Source organism: Lepisosteus platostomus, chromosome 26 (genome assembly GCF_059453375.1).
Source record: "Lepisosteus platostomus isolate fLepPlt1 chromosome 26, fLepPlt1.hap1, whole genome shotgun sequence".
Taxonomy (NCBI): domain Eukaryota; kingdom Metazoa; phylum Chordata; class Actinopteri; order Semionotiformes; family Lepisosteidae; genus Lepisosteus; species Lepisosteus platostomus.
The window spans coordinates 3614252-3632354 of NC_142636.1; the positions used below are offsets into that span (position 1 = coordinate 3614252).

At 49.3% G+C, this 18103-nt stretch overlaps 9 non-coding genes across 9 annotated transcripts; 4 read left to right on the forward strand and 5 right to left on the reverse strand.

Moving 5' to 3' along the window:
- Positions 1-1173: 1173 nt before the first annotated feature.
- trnal-cag (transfer RNA leucine (anticodon CAG)) lies at positions 1174-1256 on the reverse strand. The gene has a single exon. It is a non-coding gene; the product is annotated as a tRNA-Leu (tRNA).
- A 1172-nt stretch (positions 1257-2428) lies between these two features.
- Positions 2429-2501, forward strand: trnak-cuu (transfer RNA lysine (anticodon CUU)). Its single transcript has one exon. It is a non-coding gene; the product is annotated as a tRNA-Lys (tRNA).
- A 2783-nt stretch (positions 2502-5284) lies between these two features.
- trnal-cag (transfer RNA leucine (anticodon CAG)) lies at positions 5285-5367 on the reverse strand. The gene has a single exon. It is a non-coding gene; the product is annotated as a tRNA-Leu (tRNA).
- Positions 5368-6539: 1172 nt separating this feature from the next.
- On the forward strand, positions 6540-6612 carry trnak-cuu (transfer RNA lysine (anticodon CUU)). Its single transcript has one exon. It is a non-coding gene; the product is annotated as a tRNA-Lys (tRNA).
- Positions 6613-9395: 2783 nt separating this feature from the next.
- On the reverse strand, positions 9396-9478 carry trnal-cag (transfer RNA leucine (anticodon CAG)). The gene has a single exon. It is a non-coding gene; the product is annotated as a tRNA-Leu (tRNA).
- A 1172-nt stretch (positions 9479-10650) lies between these two features.
- trnak-cuu (transfer RNA lysine (anticodon CUU)) lies at positions 10651-10723 on the forward strand. Its single transcript has one exon. It is a non-coding gene; the product is annotated as a tRNA-Lys (tRNA).
- Positions 10724-13506: 2783 nt separating this feature from the next.
- trnal-cag (transfer RNA leucine (anticodon CAG)) lies at positions 13507-13589 on the reverse strand. Its single transcript has one exon. It is a non-coding gene; the product is annotated as a tRNA-Leu (tRNA).
- Positions 13590-14761: 1172 nt separating this feature from the next.
- Positions 14762-14834, forward strand: trnak-cuu (transfer RNA lysine (anticodon CUU)). The gene has a single exon. It is a non-coding gene; the product is annotated as a tRNA-Lys (tRNA).
- Positions 14835-17617: 2783 nt separating this feature from the next.
- On the reverse strand, positions 17618-17700 carry trnal-cag (transfer RNA leucine (anticodon CAG)). The gene has a single exon. It is a non-coding gene; the product is annotated as a tRNA-Leu (tRNA).
- Between the last annotated feature and the right edge of the window lie 403 nt (positions 17701-18103).

The following is an 18103-nucleotide window of genomic DNA, read 5'->3' on the forward strand; positions in this document are numbered from 1 at the left end:
GGCGCAGCTTCTAAAGTCTTGTTGACGCTCCTCGATGTTGCTTTCTCTCTGCCTAAGGAAGTTCGATTGTCGCGTCGGAACGGGGAGACCTAATCCTTCCAGCTTTAAGCCACCCTTCAGTCTTCTGAAGGGTGTCCGAGTGCTAGCATGTCATTTGGCTTTTTTTGGGGGGAAGCGGAGAGCGACATTGAAAAAGGTTACCGCCGCCGCCTCGCCCTCCGTGTTAAATGATTGCAAGCCGGCGGCGGCGGCGCTCCCTGTAGTCGTGGCCGAGCGGTTAAGGCGATGGGCTAGAAAGCCATTGGGGTCTCCCCGCGTCGGCTCGAATCCTGCCCACTACGGCGCCCTTCTCCTGTCGCTTCGGCCTGCCCAGAAAAAGGCAGAGTGCCGTTTCTCTCTTCCTGCTTCTTGTACAAACGCTAAATCGCTTGGACCTGCTGCCTTGGAAGTAATGTCTTCAACATCCACCAGTGACATTTCACAGCTGGAAGCACACAGCCACGCTTTTGGCATTGGCATGTCTTGCGCCCTACTTCCAGCCTTTGAAGACCTAATGATTCAAACTGAAAGAACCGGCTGAATGAGTGTTTGCAGTGCACCAGGAGGAGCAGGGACCATAGCATTGGAGGGGTGAGGATGGCGCAGATGGAAACGTTTTCATGCGCTCCTCTGGGAGGAATGAAAAGAAAAGACGAAACCGGAAACAGTAGTAGCCGCAAGACGAAGTGTCTTCAAGCGCCAAGCAAGCGCTCCTCGTTAGTATAGTGGTGCGTATCCCCGCCTGTCACGTGGGAGACCAGGGATGGATTGCTTGACGGCGAGCCAGGTTGCTTTTCTCCCATCAGATTCCAACCGCTAATGCTAACGCAGTGTGTGGGAGCTTACATGCTTTTCCTTTCCCGTCTTTTTCGGACGACTATTCCAAAGGGGTAACCTGAAGGAATAGGGGCCTGAAGACACGAGGCATTCTTAAACCAGCACTTGGCTGCACGGCCATCTGTTGTGATCAGGTTATATTCGAGTCAAAAAGCCAGAGCATCCGCTTCCATCCTATGGAGCACGAGCTAAATCGGAAGAGGCAGGGGATACACCTACGCCTATCGGCGCACGTTCCCTGCGTCAGGCTGCTTCACCCATTTGCACCCGACTGGAGACGGCACTGAGCAAGCTTTTTGTCAGGAGTGGGATTCGAACCCACGCCTCCAGGGGAGACTACGACCTGAACGCAGCGCCTTAGACCGCTCGGCCATCCTGACGCGGGCCCCCTGTCCCGGGGCGGTCTGATGAGCCACCGCGATCCCACTACGCTCCTCGAGTATCGCACTGTTATTAATACTACAGTGTGACTCCAGCATTAAAATGTTTGGAAAATGTGTCGGCTTTTATAATCCAGTGTAGAGCAGCATGTGATGATTTGTGCTACAACACCAAGCGCTCAAAGTGACGTCTGCGTTTGTCGTTGAAACTTTCAACTCTTTCATCACTTATGTAGGAAATAAAAAGAGCAGTTGTGCGCCACACGCAGAGAGGCCGTCAGCAGAGTGGCGCAGCGGAAGCGTGCTGGGCCCATAACCCAGAGGTCGATGGATCGAAACCATCCTCTGCTACATGTGTCCTATGCACGATTCCTAAGCATGCCATTGGGTTAGCAAAGTGCCTTCAAATAGTCTGCATCTCCCTTTCTTTAAATTCTGTCCTGAGTTTCTCTCTCGTGTGTGTTTGTGCAAGCTTGACACTTGCGGGACTCTTTAATCTTCACCAATACGGAGATGACCAAATGTGTCTTCGGTTGTTCTGAGGTCTTTGATAGTTTCTTTGAAAGCTTCAACTGAACCTCGAAATCGAAGCAGTTATGTCTATATTGATTTCTCGCGTTAATCATTACGAACCAGGAACAGCCAGCACACTCGGTCGCATTAGTAATTATGTCACGTCTCTACTTAGCAGAGCATTCAAAGGCCCACTGGAAGTAGTAAAGCACTAAAACACTGCAAAACTGAACTCGGGAAAATCATACTGGGAGCTCTGAGCGATGTCTGCATCCAAGCCATCCAATACGGACTCTGAAACCTTGGAATATCAACACTATGATGCGCTACCTTTTACCTGGAGCAAAACGATGGAATTAGAAGAATGCTTACCGCAGGATACAACTGTGCCGCTGTTATTTGGAGCACGGTTTTCACTTGCATGAAAACTACAGCAGAACGTAGAAGGATGATCACTGAGGAGTCCACGCGGGCATGCTGAGGAGATTGTAGGTCGTACATTTCAATGATTACTGACATTTGCGCTGCTGGAGGTACAGTAATCAACAAAGAACAGGGTGTGCTACTCTCGAATCCGGTCAGCACATGATGAAAAGCCAGGAAGTATACCTTGTCAAATTGCCGTCAACAGGGACAAGTTAACCACCAGCTCCACCGGCGCCCGGCTAGCTCAGTCGGTAGAGCATGAGACTCTTAATCTCAGGGTCGTGGGTTCGAGCCCCACGTTGGGCGGTGCCCGTCTCCTTATTAACAAAGTTTCCCGCTCATCCTTGAACCTCTTACACCTCGATGGTACCGAGCACTGCGTTTTAATGCACAGGTGTGATCAAACCGAGATGAAAAGGGCGTATCTAGCTCCTTGCCCGAGAGATAAATCAAAGGTTCCGCAGATAATCCCTTGGCTCCGGTCACCCGGACGCAGATAGGAGCTGCAGCCATCATAACTTGTATGAAAACTAAGAAGAGCTCCTGTCTATTTACAGTTTCATTTACTCTAGCGTTTCCTTAAACATTGCGTGTACGAAGGCTAAGAAATTGGAGAGCTATTCTAATACAATAACTATTAGGAATCTTTTCGGCATAACAGTTTCACTGTGATTTTGCAGGTAACACGTACGTTGGGAAAACATTTTGAACGCGATCAATAACCGCACTGGAAAAATGTGGGAAAGAAAGGGCGAAAAGCGACTCTTCAACATGTGGAAATATCTTCCTGAGCGGAGCCCTCTTCTCGAAGCTCAACACTCTGCAAGAGTCACTTCTCCCAACTTGCGCCTGCAGGTTTCCGTAGTGTGCCTGCAAAGAGCCATCCGCTTGAGACAGGTGCACCTCCCGATTTCATTGAACTAAGCTAGATGCACAATTTCTAATGCAGCCTTCATCACAATAGACAGTTCATTTCTCGAAAGCTTGTCGTAAAAAAAGGAAACAAAGAACGAAAACGTATAGCTGACAATCTTCTGAAGATGCAGATTCATCTTTGGGGAAATGGACATTTTATGTATGCAGATGCTTTTCAAGCGCTGGTTTTAGAACGTCGCTGTGCTTCCAGCATCCTTTTCAGCCTTCTAAACTGGCTACCGAGGTGCCGATCACATTGTAAAGCGGTTGAGAGGCCGGAGCTGCTCAAACCGCTCTTGCCGTTTCCCATCAATCAAAAGCACTATGTTGTTTCTTTGTATGGAAAGCTTTTCAAGTCTGGCATCGACACGCACCTTTCCTGAAACGTCCAAAAGGTGAATGCTTCGCAAAGAAATCCAGTCTACCTTCAGGGGGCATGATGTTGAAATCGGAATGAGCCCTGGGTGGGCTTGAAGCAGCAGCTGTTCAGTTAACAGCTGCACAGAAACGCACCCCGCTTGCTTTGTATCATTCGCAAGTTTCTGGTTAAAGAGTAAAAAAGGCTGGAATTCTTCTGCCAGCCGGCAGGATTTCTTCTGCACTCACCCAGAAAAGCCAAGAATTGTATTTCATCTTTCGCAAGCTGTATTTTCCAGGAGGAGAATGAATACTTGCATTAAACTGAATCAAGCCGACAGAGACGCACAGCCGTTGTTTTTCTCCATGGGAAGTTTTTCGTTAAGGAAAAACACCGTTGTCATTTTCTTGCCAGCCGGCGGTATTTCTTGTGCAGCGATGAGCCAGATTTGTATTTCGTATTTCGCAAGTTGTGTGAATTTCTTGAAGTTGAAAGTGAATTCGCTCCAGAAAAGAAATGTCGCTTGAAAGCCGTGGCTGTTTGTTAAACCGCAGGACCTGAGCTTGCGTTCTGTTTCTCATGGCGTTCGCAAAGGCGATTCCTGCCTTTAAAACTGCTGTGTCTGCGACTGAAAGTGGCGTGTGGCGCAGCTTCTAAAGTCTTGTTGACGCTCCTCGATGTTGCTTTCTCTCTGCCTAAGGAAGTTCGATTGTCGCGTCGGAACGGGGAGACCTAATCCTTCCAGCTTTAAGCCACCCTTCAGTCTTCTGAAGGGTGTCCGAGTGCTAGCATGTCATTTGGCTTTTTTTGGGGGGAAGCGGAGAGCGACATTGAAAAAGGTTACCGCCGCCGCCTCGCCCTCCGTGTTAAATGATTGCAAGCCGGCGGCGGCGGCGCTCCCTGTAGTCGTGGCCGAGCGGTTAAGGCGATGGGCTAGAAAGCCATTGGGGTCTCCCCGCGTCGGCTCGAATCCTGCCCACTACGGCGCCCTTCTCCTGTCGCTTCGGCCTGCCCAGAAAAAGGCAGAGTGCCGTTTCTCTCTTCCTGCTTCTTGTACAAACGCTAAATCGCTTGGACCTGCTGCCTTGGAAGTAATGTCTTCAACATCCACCAGTGACATTTCACAGCTGGAAGCACACAGCCACGCTTTTGGCATTGGCATGTCTTGCGCCCTACTTCCAGCCTTTGAAGACCTAATGATTCAAACTGAAAGAACCGGCTGAATGAGTGTTTGCAGTGCACCAGGAGGAGCAGGGACCATAGCATTGGAGGGGTGAGGATGGCGCAGATGGAAACGTTTTCATGCGCTCCTCTGGGAGGAATGAAAAGAAAAGACGAAACCGGAAACAGTAGTAGCCGCAAGACGAAGTGTCTTCAAGCGCCAAGCAAGCGCTCCTCGTTAGTATAGTGGTGCGTATCCCCGCCTGTCACGTGGGAGACCAGGGATGGATTGCTTGACGGCGAGCCAGGTTGCTTTTCTCCCATCAGATTCCAACCGCTAATGCTAACGCAGTGTGTGGGAGCTTACATGCTTTTCCTTTCCCGTCTTTTTCGGACGACTATTCCAAAGGGGTAACCTGAAGGAATAGGGGCCTGAAGACACGAGGCATTCTTAAACCAGCACTTGGCTGCACGGCCATCTGTTGTGATCAGGTTATATTCGAGTCAAAAAGCCAGAGCATCCGCTTCCATCCTATGGAGCACGAGCTAAATCGGAAGAGGCAGGGGATACACCTACGCCTATCGGCGCACGTTCCCTGCGTCAGGCTGCTTCACCCATTTGCACCCGACTGGAGACGGCACTGAGCAAGCTTTTTGTCAGGAGTGGGATTCGAACCCACGCCTCCAGGGGAGACTACGACCTGAACGCAGCGCCTTAGACCGCTCGGCCATCCTGACGCGGGCCCCCTGTCCCGGGGCGGTCTGATGAGCCACCGCGATCCCACTACGCTCCTCGAGTATCGCACTGTTATTAATACTACAGTGTGACTCCAGCATTAAAATGTTTGGAAAATGTGTCGGCTTTTATAATCCAGTGTAGAGCAGCATGTGATGATTTGTGCTACAACACCAAGCGCTCAAAGTGACGTCTGCGTTTGTCGTTGAAACTTTCAACTCTTTCATCACTTATGTAGGAAATAAAAAGAGCAGTTGTGCGCCACACGCAGAGAGGCCGTCAGCAGAGTGGCGCAGCGGAAGCGTGCTGGGCCCATAACCCAGAGGTCGATGGATCGAAACCATCCTCTGCTACATGTGTCCTATGCACGATTCCTAAGCATGCCATTGGGTTAGCAAAGTGCCTTCAAATAGTCTGCATCTCCCTTTCTTTAAATTCTGTCCTGAGTTTCTCTCTCGTGTGTGTTTGTGCAAGCTTGACACTTGCGGGACTCTTTAATCTTCACCAATACGGAGATGACCAAATGTGTCTTCGGTTGTTCTGAGGTCTTTGATAGTTTCTTTGAAAGCTTCAACTGAACCTCGAAATCGAAGCAGTTATGTCTATATTGATTTCTCGCGTTAATCATTACGAACCAGGAACAGCCAGCACACTCGGTCGCATTAGTAATTATGTCACGTCTCTACTTAGCAGAGCATTCAAAGGCCCACTGGAAGTAGTAAAGCACTAAAACACTGCAAAACTGAACTCGGGAAAATCATACTGGGAGCTCTGAGCGATGTCTGCATCCAAGCCATCCAATACGGACTCTGAAACCTTGGAATATCAACACTATGATGCGCTACCTTTTACCTGGAGCAAAACGATGGAATTAGAAGAATGCTTACCGCAGGATACAACTGTGCCGCTGTTATTTGGAGCACGGTTTTCACTTGCATGAAAACTACAGCAGAACGTAGAAGGATGATCACTGAGGAGTCCACGCGGGCATGCTGAGGAGATTGTAGGTCGTACATTTCAATGATTACTGACATTTGCGCTGCTGGAGGTACAGTAATCAACAAAGAACAGGGTGTGCTACTCTCGAATCCGGTCAGCACATGATGAAAAGCCAGGAAGTATACCTTGTCAAATTGCCGTCAACAGGGACAAGTTAACCACCAGCTCCACCGGCGCCCGGCTAGCTCAGTCGGTAGAGCATGAGACTCTTAATCTCAGGGTCGTGGGTTCGAGCCCCACGTTGGGCGGTGCCCGTCTCCTTATTAACAAAGTTTCCCGCTCATCCTTGAACCTCTTACACCTCGATGGTACCGAGCACTGCGTTTTAATGCACAGGTGTGATCAAACCGAGATGAAAAGGGCGTATCTAGCTCCTTGCCCGAGAGATAAATCAAAGGTTCCGCAGATAATCCCTTGGCTCCGGTCACCCGGACGCAGATAGGAGCTGCAGCCATCATAACTTGTATGAAAACTAAGAAGAGCTCCTGTCTATTTACAGTTTCATTTACTCTAGCGTTTCCTTAAACATTGCGTGTACGAAGGCTAAGAAATTGGAGAGCTATTCTAATACAATAACTATTAGGAATCTTTTCGGCATAACAGTTTCACTGTGATTTTGCAGGTAACACGTACGTTGGGAAAACATTTTGAACGCGATCAATAACCGCACTGGAAAAATGTGGGAAAGAAAGGGCGAAAAGCGACTCTTCAACATGTGGAAATATCTTCCTGAGCGGAGCCCTCTTCTCGAAGCTCAACACTCTGCAAGAGTCACTTCTCCCAACTTGCGCCTGCAGGTTTCCGTAGTGTGCCTGCAAAGAGCCATCCGCTTGAGACAGGTGCACCTCCCGATTTCATTGAACTAAGCTAGATGCACAATTTCTAATGCAGCCTTCATCACAATAGACAGTTCATTTCTCGAAAGCTTGTCGTAAAAAAAGGAAACAAAGAACGAAAACGTATAGCTGACAATCTTCTGAAGATGCAGATTCATCTTTGGGGAAATGGACATTTTATGTATGCAGATGCTTTTCAAGCGCTGGTTTTAGAACGTCGCTGTGCTTCCAGCATCCTTTTCAGCCTTCTAAACTGGCTACCGAGGTGCCGATCACATTGTAAAGCGGTTGAGAGGCCGGAGCTGCTCAAACCGCTCTTGCCGTTTCCCATCAATCAAAAGCACTATGTTGTTTCTTTGTATGGAAAGCTTTTCAAGTCTGGCATCGACACGCACCTTTCCTGAAACGTCCAAAAGGTGAATGCTTCGCAAAGAAATCCAGTCTACCTTCAGGGGGCATGATGTTGAAATCGGAATGAGCCCTGGGTGGGCTTGAAGCAGCAGCTGTTCAGTTAACAGCTGCACAGAAACGCACCCCGCTTGCTTTGTATCATTCGCAAGTTTCTGGTTAAAGAGTAAAAAAGGCTGGAATTCTTCTGCCAGCCGGCAGGATTTCTTCTGCACTCACCCAGAAAAGCCAAGAATTGTATTTCATCTTTCGCAAGCTGTATTTTCCAGGAGGAGAATGAATACTTGCATTAAACTGAATCAAGCCGACAGAGACGCACAGCCGTTGTTTTTCTCCATGGGAAGTTTTTCGTTAAGGAAAAACACCGTTGTCATTTTCTTGCCAGCCGGCGGTATTTCTTGTGCAGCGATGAGCCAGATTTGTATTTCGTATTTCGCAAGTTGTGTGAATTTCTTGAAGTTGAAAGTGAATTCGCTCCAGAAAAGAAATGTCGCTTGAAAGCCGTGGCTGTTTGTTAAACCGCAGGACCTGAGCTTGCGTTCTGTTTCTCATGGCGTTCGCAAAGGCGATTCCTGCCTTTAAAACTGCTGTGTCTGCGACTGAAAGTGGCGTGTGGCGCAGCTTCTAAAGTCTTGTTGACGCTCCTCGATGTTGCTTTCTCTCTGCCTAAGGAAGTTCGATTGTCGCGTCGGAACGGGGAGACCTAATCCTTCCAGCTTTAAGCCACCCTTCAGTCTTCTGAAGGGTGTCCGAGTGCTAGCATGTCATTTGGCTTTTTTTGGGGGGAAGCGGAGAGCGACATTGAAAAAGGTTACCGCCGCCGCCTCGCCCTCCGTGTTAAATGATTGCAAGCCGGCGGCGGCGGCGCTCCCTGTAGTCGTGGCCGAGCGGTTAAGGCGATTGGCTAGAAAGCCATTGGGGTCTCCCCGCGTCGGCTCGAATCCTGCCCACTACGGCGCCCTTCTCCTGTCGCTTCGGCCTGCCCAGAAAAAGGCAGAGTGCCGTTTCTCTCTTCCTGCTTCTTGTACAAACGCTAAATCGCTTGGACCTGCTGCCTTGGAAGTAATGTCTTCAACATCCACCAGTGACATTTCACAGCTGGAAGCACACAGCCACGCTTTTGGCATTGGCATGTCTTGCGCCCTACTTCCAGCCTTTGAAGACCTAATGATTCAAACTGAAAGAACCGGCTGAATGAGTGTTTGCAGTGCACCAGGAGGAGCAGGGACCATAGCATTGGAGGGGTGAGGATGGCGCAGATGGAAACGTTTTCATGCGCTCCTCTGGGAGGAATGAAAAGAAAAGACGAAACCGGAAACAGTAGTAGCCGCAAGACGAAGTGTCTTCAAGCGCCAAGCAAGCGCTCCTCGTTAGTATAGTGGTGCGTATCCCCGCCTGTCACGTGGGAGACCAGGGATGGATTGCTTGACGGCGAGCCAGGTTGCTTTTCTCCCATCAGATTCCAACCGCTAATGCTAACGCAGTGTGTGGGAGCTTACATGCTTTTCCTTTCCCGTCTTTTTCGGACGACTATTCCAAAGGGGTAACCTGAAGGAATAGGGGCCTGAAGACACGAGGCATTCTTAAACCAGCACTTGGCTGCACGGCCATCTGTTGTGATCAGGTTATATTCGAGTCAAAAAGCCAGAGCATCCGCTTCCATCCTATGGAGCACGAGCTAAATCGGAAGAGGCAGGGGATACACCTACGCCTATCGGCGCACGTTCCCTGCGTCAGGCTGCTTCACCCATTTGCACCCGACTGGAGACGGCACTGAGCAAGCTTTTTGTCAGGAGTGGGATTCGAACCCACGCCTCCAGGGGAGACTACGACCTGAACGCAGCGCCTTAGACCGCTCGGCCATCCTGACGCGGGCCCCCTGTCCCGGGGCGGTCTGATGAGCCACCGCGATCCCACTACGCTCCTCGAGTATCGCACTGTTATTAATACTACAGTGTGACTCCAGCATTAAAATGTTTGGAAAATGTGTCGGCTTTTATAATCCAGTGTAGAGCAGCATGTGATGATTTGTGCTACAACACCAAGCGCTCAAAGTGACGTCTGCGTTTGTCGTTGAAACTTTCAACTCTTTCATCACTTATGTAGGAAATAAAAAGAGCAGTTGTGCGCCACACGCAGAGAGGCCGTCAGCAGAGTGGCGCAGCGGAAGCGTGCTGGGCCCATAACCCAGAGGTCGATGGATCGAAACCATCCTCTGCTACATGTGTCCTATGCACGATTCCTAAGCATGCCATTGGGTTAGCAAAGTGCCTTCAAATAGTCTGCATCTCCCTTTCTTTAAATTCTGTCCTGAGTTTCTCTCTCGTGTGTGTTTGTGCAAGCTTGACACTTGCGGGACTCTTTAATCTTCACCAATACGGAGATGACCAAATGTGTCTTCGGTTGTTCTGAGGTCTTTGATAGTTTCTTTGAAAGCTTCAACTGAACCTCGAAATCGAAGCAGTTATGTCTATATTGATTTCTCGCGTTAATCATTACGAACCAGGAACAGCCAGCACACTCGGTCGCATTAGTAATTATGTCACGTCTCTACTTAGCAGAGCATTCAAAGGCCCACTGGAAGTAGTAAAGCACTAAAACACTGCAAAACTGAACTCGGGAAAATCATACTGGGAGCTCTGAGCGATGTCTGCATCCAAGCCATCCAATACGGACTCTGAAACCTTGGAATATCAACACTATGATGCGCTACCTTTTACCTGGAGCAAAACGATGGAATTAGAAGAATGCTTACCGCAGGATACAACTGTGCCGCTGTTATTTGGAGCACGGTTTTCACTTGCATGAAAACTACAGCAGAACGTAGAAGGATGATCACTGAGGAGTCCACGCGGGCATGCTGAGGAGATTGTAGGTCGTACATTTCAATGATTACTGACATTTGCGCTGCTGGAGGTACAGTAATCAACAAAGAACAGGGTGTGCTACTCTCGAATCCGGTCAGCACATGATGAAAAGCCAGGAAGTATACCTTGTCAAATTGCCGTCAACAGGGACAAGTTAACCACCAGCTCCACCGGCGCCCGGCTAGCTCAGTCGGTAGAGCATGAGACTCTTAATCTCAGGGTCGTGGGTTCGAGCCCCACGTTGGGCGGTGCCCGTCTCCTTATTAACAAAGTTTCCCGCTCATCCTTGAACCTCTTACACCTCGATGGTACCGAGCACTGCGTTTTAATGCACAGGTGTGATCAAACCGAGATGAAAAGGGCGTATCTAGCTCCTTGCCCGAGAGATAAATCAAAGGTTCCGCAGATAATCCCTTGGCTCCGGTCACCCGGACGCAGATAGGAGCTGCAGCCATCATAACTTGTATGAAAACTAAGAAGAGCTCCTGTCTATTTACAGTTTCATTTACTCTAGCGTTTCCTTAAACATTGCGTGTACGAAGGCTAAGAAATTGGAGAGCTATTCTAATACAATAACTATTAGGAATCTTTTCGGCATAACAGTTTCACTGTGATTTTGCAGGTAACACGTACGTTGGGAAAACATTTTGAACGCGATCAATAACCGCACTGGAAAAATGTGGGAAAGAAAGGGCGAAAAGCGACTCTTCAACATGTGGAAATATCTTCCTGAGCGGAGCCCTCTTCTCGAAGCTCAACACTCTGCAAGAGTCACTTCTCCCAACTTGCGCCTGCAGGTTTCCGTAGTGTGCCTGCAAAGAGCCATCCGCTTGAGACAGGTGCACCTCCCGATTTCATTGAACTAAGCTAGATGCACAATTTCTAATGCAGCCTTCATCACAATAGACAGTTCATTTCTCGAAAGCTTGTCGTAAAAAAAGGAAACAAAGAACGAAAACGTATAGCTGACAATCTTCTGAAGATGCAGATTCATCTTTGGGGAAATGGACATTTTATGTATGCAGATGCTTTTCAAGCGCTGGTTTTAGAACGTCGCTGTGCTTCCAGCATCCTTTTCAGCCTTCTAAACTGGCTACCGAGGTGCCGATCACATTGTAAAGCGGTTGAGAGGCCGGAGCTGCTCAAACCGCTCTTGCCGTTTCCCATCAATCAAAAGCACTATGTTGTTTCTTTGTATGGAAAGCTTTTCAAGTCTGGCATCGACACGCACCTTTCCTGAAACGTCCAAAAGGTGAATGCTTCGCAAAGAAATCCAGTCTACCTTCAGGGGGCATGATGTTGAAATCGGAATGAGCCCTGGGTGGGCTTGAAGCAGCAGCTGTTCAGTTAACAGCTGCACAGAAACGCACCCCGCTTGCTTTGTATCATTCGCAAGTTTCTGGTTAAAGAGTAAAAAAGGCTGGAATTCTTCTGCCAGCCGGCAGGATTTCTTCTGCACTCACCCAGAAAAGCCAAGAATTGTATTTCATCTTTCGCAAGCTGTATTTTCCAGGAGGAGAATGAATACTTGCATTAAACTGAATCAAGCCGACAGAGACGCACAGCCGTTGTTTTTCTCCATGGGAAGTTTTTCGTTAAGGAAAAACACCGTTGTCATTTTCTTGCCAGCCGGCGGTATTTCTTGTGCAGCGATGAGCCAGATTTGTATTTCGTATTTCGCAAGTTGTGTGAATTTCTTGAAGTTGAAAGTGAATTCGCTCCAGAAAAGAAATGTCGCTTGAAAGCCGTGGCTGTTTGTTAAACCGCAGGACCTGAGCTTGCGTTCTGTTTCTCATGGCGTTCGCAAAGGCGATTCCTGCCTTTAAAACTGCTGTGTCTGCGACTGAAAGTGGCGTGTGGCGCAGCTTCTAAAGTCTTGTTGACGCTCCTCGATGTTGCTTTCTCTCTGCCTAAGGAAGTTCGATTGTCGCGTCGGAACGGGGAGACCTAATCCTTCCAGCTTTAAGCCACCCTTCAGTCTTCTGAAGGGTGTCCGAGTGCTAGCATGTCATTTGGCTTTTTTGGGGGGGAAGCGGAGAGCGACATTGAAAAAGGTTACCGCCGCCGCCTCGCCCTCCGTGTTAAATGATTGCAAGCCGGCGGCGGCGGCGCTCCCTGTAGTCGTGGCCGAGCGGTTAAGGCGATGGGCTAGAAAGCCATTGGGGTCTCCCCGCGTCGGCTCGAATCCTGCCCACTACGGCGCCCTTCTCCTGTCGCTTCGGCCTGCCCAGAAAAAGGCAGAGTGCCGTTTCTCTCTTCCTGCTTCTTGTACAAACGCTAAATCGCTTGGACCTGCTGCCTTGGAAGTAATGTCTTCAACATCCACCAGTGACATTTCACAGCTGGAAGCACACAGCCACGCTTTTGGCATTGGCATGTCTTGCGCCCTACTTCCAGCCTTTGAAGACCTAATGATTCAAACTGAAAGAACCGGCTGAATGAGTGTTTGCAGTGCACCAGGAGGAGCAGGGACCATAGCATTGGAGGGGTGAGGATGGCGCAGATGGAAACGTTTTCATGCGCTCCTCTGGGAGGAATGAAAAGAAAAGACGAAACCGGAAACAGTAGTAGCCGCAAGACGAAGTGTCTTCAAGCGCCAAGCAAGCGCTCCTCGTTAGTATAGTGGTGCGTATCCCCGCCTGTCACGTGGGAGACCAGGGATGGGTTGCTTGACGGCGAGCCAGGTTGCTTTTCTCCCATCAGATTCCAACCGCTAATGCTAACGCAGTGTGTGGGAGCTTACATGCTTTTCCTTTCCCGTCTTTTTCGGACGACTATTCCAAAGGGGTAACCTGAAGGAATAGGGGCCTGAAGACACGAGGCATTCTTAAACCAGCACTTGGCTGCACGGCCATCTGTTGTGATCAGGTTATATTCGAGTCAAAAAGCCAGAGCATCCGCTTCCATCCTATGGAGCACGAGCTAAATCGGAAGAGGCAGGGGATACACCTACGCCTATCGGCGCACGTTCCCTGCGTCAGGCTGCTTCACCCATTTGCACCCGACTGGAGACGGCACTGAGCAAGCTTTTTGTCAGGAGTGGGATTCGAACCCACGCCTCCAGGGGAGACTACGACCTGAACGCAGCGCCTTAGACCGCTCGGCCATCCTGACGCGGGCCCCCTGTCCCGGGGCGGTCTGATGAGCCACCGCGATCCCACTACGCTCCTCGAGTATCGCACTGTTATTAATACTACAGTGTGACTCCAGCATTAAAATGTTTGGAAAATGTGTCGGCTTTTATAATCCAGTGTAGAGCAGCATGTGATGATTTGTGCTACAACACCAAGCGCTCAAAGTGACGTCTGCGTTTGTCGTTGAAACTTTCAACTCTTTCATCACTTATGTAGGAAATAAAAAGAGCAGTTGTGCGCCACACGCAGAGAGGCCGTCAGCAGAGTGGCGCAGCGGAAGCGTGCTGGGCCCATAACCCAGAGGTCGATGGATCGAAACCATCCTCTGCTACATGTGTCCTATGCACGATTCCTAAGCATGCCATTGGGTTAGCAAAGTGCCTTCAAATAGTCTGCATCTCCCTTTCTTTAAATTCTGTCCTGAGTTTCTCTCTCGTGTGTGTTTGTGCAAGCTTGACACTTGCGGGACTCTTTAATCTTCACCAATACGGAGATGACCAAATGTGTCTTCGGTTGTTCTGAGGTCTTTGATAGTTTCTTTGAAAGCTTCAACTGAACCTCGAAATCGAAGCAGTTATGTCTATATTGATTTCTCGCGTTAATCATTACGAACCAGGAACAGCCAGCACACTCGGTCGCATTAGTAATTATGTCACGTCTCTACTTAGCAGAGCATTCAAAGGCCCACTGGAAGTAGTAAAGCACTAAAACACTGCAAAACTGAACTCGGGAAAATCATACTGGGAGCTCTGAGCGATGTCTGCATCCAAGCCATCCAATACGGACTCTGAAACCTTGGAATATCAACACTATGATGCGCTACCTTTTACCTGGAGCAAAACGATGGAATTAGAAGAATGCTTACCGCAGGATACAACTGTGCCGCTGTTATTTGGAGCACGGTTTTCACTTGCATGAAAACTACAGCAGAACGTAGAAGGATGATCACTGAGGAGTCCACGCGGGCATGCTGAGGAGATTGTAGGTCGTACATTTCAATGATTACTGACATTTGCGCTGCTGGAGGTACAGTAATCAACAAAGAACAGGGTGTGCTACTCTCGAATCCGGTCAGCACATGATGAAAAGCCAGGAAGTATACCTTGTCAAATTGCCGTCAACAGGGACAAGTTAACCACCAGCTCCACCGGCGCCCGGCTAGCTCAGTCGGTAGAGCATGAGACTCTTAATCTCAGGGTCGTGGGTTCGAGCCCCACGTTGGGCGGTGCCCGTCTCCTTATTAACAAAGTTTCCCGCTCATCCTTGAACCTCTTACACCTCGATGGTACCGAGCACTGCGTTTTAATGCACAGGTGTGATCAAACCGAGATGAAAAGGGCGTATCTAGCTCCTTGCCCGAGAGATAAATCAAAGGTTCCGCAGATAATCCCTTGGCTCCGGTCACCCGGACGCAGATAGGAGCTGCAGCCATCATAACTTGTATGAAAACTAAGAAGAGCTCCTGTCTATTTACAGTTTCATTTACTCTAGCGTTTCCTTAAACATTGCGTGTACGAAGGCTAAGAAATTGGAGAGCTATTCTAATACAATAACTATTAGGAATCTTTTCGGCATAACAGTTTCACTGTGATTTTGCAGGTAACACGTACGTTGGGAAAACATTTTGAACGCGATCAATAACCGCACTGGAAAAATGTGGGAAAGAAAGGGCGAAAAGCGACTCTTCAACATGTGGAAATATCTTCCTGAGCGGAGCCCTCTTCTCGAAGCTCAACACTCTGCAAGAGTCACTTCTCCCAACTTGCGCCCGCAGGTTTCCGTAGTGTGCCTGCAAAGAGCCATCCGCTTGAGACAGGTGCACCTCCCGATTTCATTGAACTAAGCTAGATGCACAATTTCTAATGCAGCCTTCATCACAATAGACAGTTCATTTCTCGAAAGCTTGTCGTAAAAAAAGGAAACAAAGAACGAAAACGTATAGCTGACAATCTTCTGAAGATGCAGATTCATCTTTGGGGAAATGGACATTTTATGTATGCAGATGCTTTTCAAGCGCTGGTTTTAGAACGTCGCTGTGCTTCCAGCATCCTTTTCAGCCTTCTAAACTGGCTACCGAGGTGCCGATCACATTGTAAAGCGGTTGAGAGGCCGGAGCTGCTCAAACCGCTCTTGCCGTTTCCCATCAATCAAAAGCACTATGTTGTTTCTTTGTATGGAAAGCTTTTCAAGTCTGGCATCGACACGCACCTTTCCTGAAACGTCCAAAAGGTGAATGCTTCGCAAAGAAATCCAGTCTACCTTCAGGGGGCATGATGTTGAAATCGGAATGAGCCCTGGGTGGGCTTGAAGCAGCAGCTGTTCAGTTAACAGCTGCACAGAAACGCACCCCGCTTGCTTTGTATCATTCGCAAGTTTCTGGTTAAAGAGTAAAAAAGGCTGGAATTCTTCTGCCAGCCGGCAGGATTTCTTCTGCACTCACCCAGAAAAGCCAAGAATTGTATTTCATCTTTCGCAAGCTGTATTTTCCAGGAGGAGAATGAATACTTGCATTAAACTGAATCAAGCCGACAGAGACGCACAGCCGTTGTTTTTCTCCATGGGAAGTTTTTCGTTAAGGAAAAACACCGTTGTCATTTTCTTGCCAGCCGGCGGTATTTCTTGTGCAGCGATGAGCCAGATTTGTATTTCGTATTTCGCAAGTTGTGTGAATTTCTTGAAGTTGAAAGTGAATTCGCTCCAGAAAAGAAATGTCGCTTGAAAGCCGTGGCTGTTTGTTAAACCGCAGGACCTGAGCTTGCGTTCTGTTTCTCATGGCGTTCGCAAAGGCGATTCCTGCCTTTAAAACTGCTGTGTCTGCGACTGAAAGTGGCGTGTGGCGCAGCTTCTAAAGTCTTGTTGACGCTCCTCGATGTTGCTTTCTCTCTGCCTAAGGAAGTTCGATTGTCGCGTCGGAACGGGGAGACCTAATCCTTCCAGCTTTAAGCCACCCTTCAGTCTTCTGAAGGGTGTCCGAGTGCTAGCATGTCATTTGGCTTTTTTTGGGGGGAAGCGGAGAGCGACATTGAAAAAGGTTACCGCCGCCGCCTCGCCCTCCGTGTTAAATGATTGCAAGCCGGCGGCGGCGGCGCTCCCTGTAGTCGTGGCCGAGCGGTTAAGGCGATGGGCTAGAAAGCCATTGGGGTCTCCCCGCGTCGGCTCGAATCCTGCCCACTACGGCGCCCTTCTCCTGTCGCTTCGGCCTGCCCAGAAAAAGGCAGAGTGCCGTTTCTCTCTTCCTGCTTCTTGTACAAACGCTAAATCGCTTGGACCTGCTGCCTTGGAAGTAATGTCTTCAACATCCACCAGTGACATTTCACAGCTGGAAGCACACAGCCACGCTTTTGGCATTGGCATGTCTTGCGCCCTACTTCCAGCCTTTGAAGACCTAATGATTCAAACTGAAAGAACCGGCTGAATGAGTGTTTGCAGTGCACCAGGAGGAGCAGGGACCATAGCATTGGAGGGGTGAGGATGGCGCAGATGGAAACGTTTTCATGCGCTCCTCTGGGAGGAATGAAAAGAAAAGACGAAACCGGAAACAGTAGTAGCCGCAAGACGAAGTGTCTTCAAGCGCCAAGCAAGCGCTCCTCGTTAGTATAGTGGTGCGTATCCCCGCCTGTCACGTGGGAGACCAGGGATGGATTGCTTGACGGCGAGCCAGGTTGCTTTTCTCCCATCAGATTCCAACCGCTAATGCTAACGCAGTGTGTGGGAGCTTACATGCTTTTCCTTTCCCGTCTTTTTCGGACGACTATTCCAAAGGGGTAACCTGAAGGAATAGGGGCCTGAAGACACGAGGCATTCTTAAACCAGCACTTGGCTGCACGGCCATCTGTTGTGATCAGGTTATATTCGAGTCAAAAAGCCAGAGCATCCGCTTCCATCCTATGGAGCACGAGCTAAATCGGAAGAGGCAGGGGATACACCTACGCCTATCGGCGCACGTTCCCTGCGTCAGGCTGCTTCACCCATTTGCACCCAACTGGAGACGGCACTGAGCAAGCTTTTTGTCAGGAGTGGGATTCGAACCCACGCCTCCAGGGGAGACTACGACCTGAACGCAGCGCCTTAGACCGCTCGGCCATCCTGACGCGGGCCCCCTGTCCCGGGGCGGTCTGATGAGCCACCGCGATCCCACTACGCTCCTCGAGTATCGCACTGTTATTAATACTACAGTGTGACTCCAGCATTAAAATGTTTGGAAAATGTGTCGGCTTTTATAATCCAGTGTAGAGCAGCATGTGATGATTTGTGCTACAACACCAAGCGCTCAAAGTGACGTCTGCGTTTGTCGTTGAAACTTTCAACTCTTTCATCACTTATGTAGGAAATAAAAAGAGCAGTTGTGCGCCACACGCAGAGAGGCCGTCAGCAGAGTGGCGCAGCGGAAGCGTGCTGGGCCCATAACCCAGAGGTCGATGGATCGAAACCATCCTCTGCTACATGTGTCCTATGCACGATTCCTAAGCATGCCATTGGGTTAGCAAAGTGCCT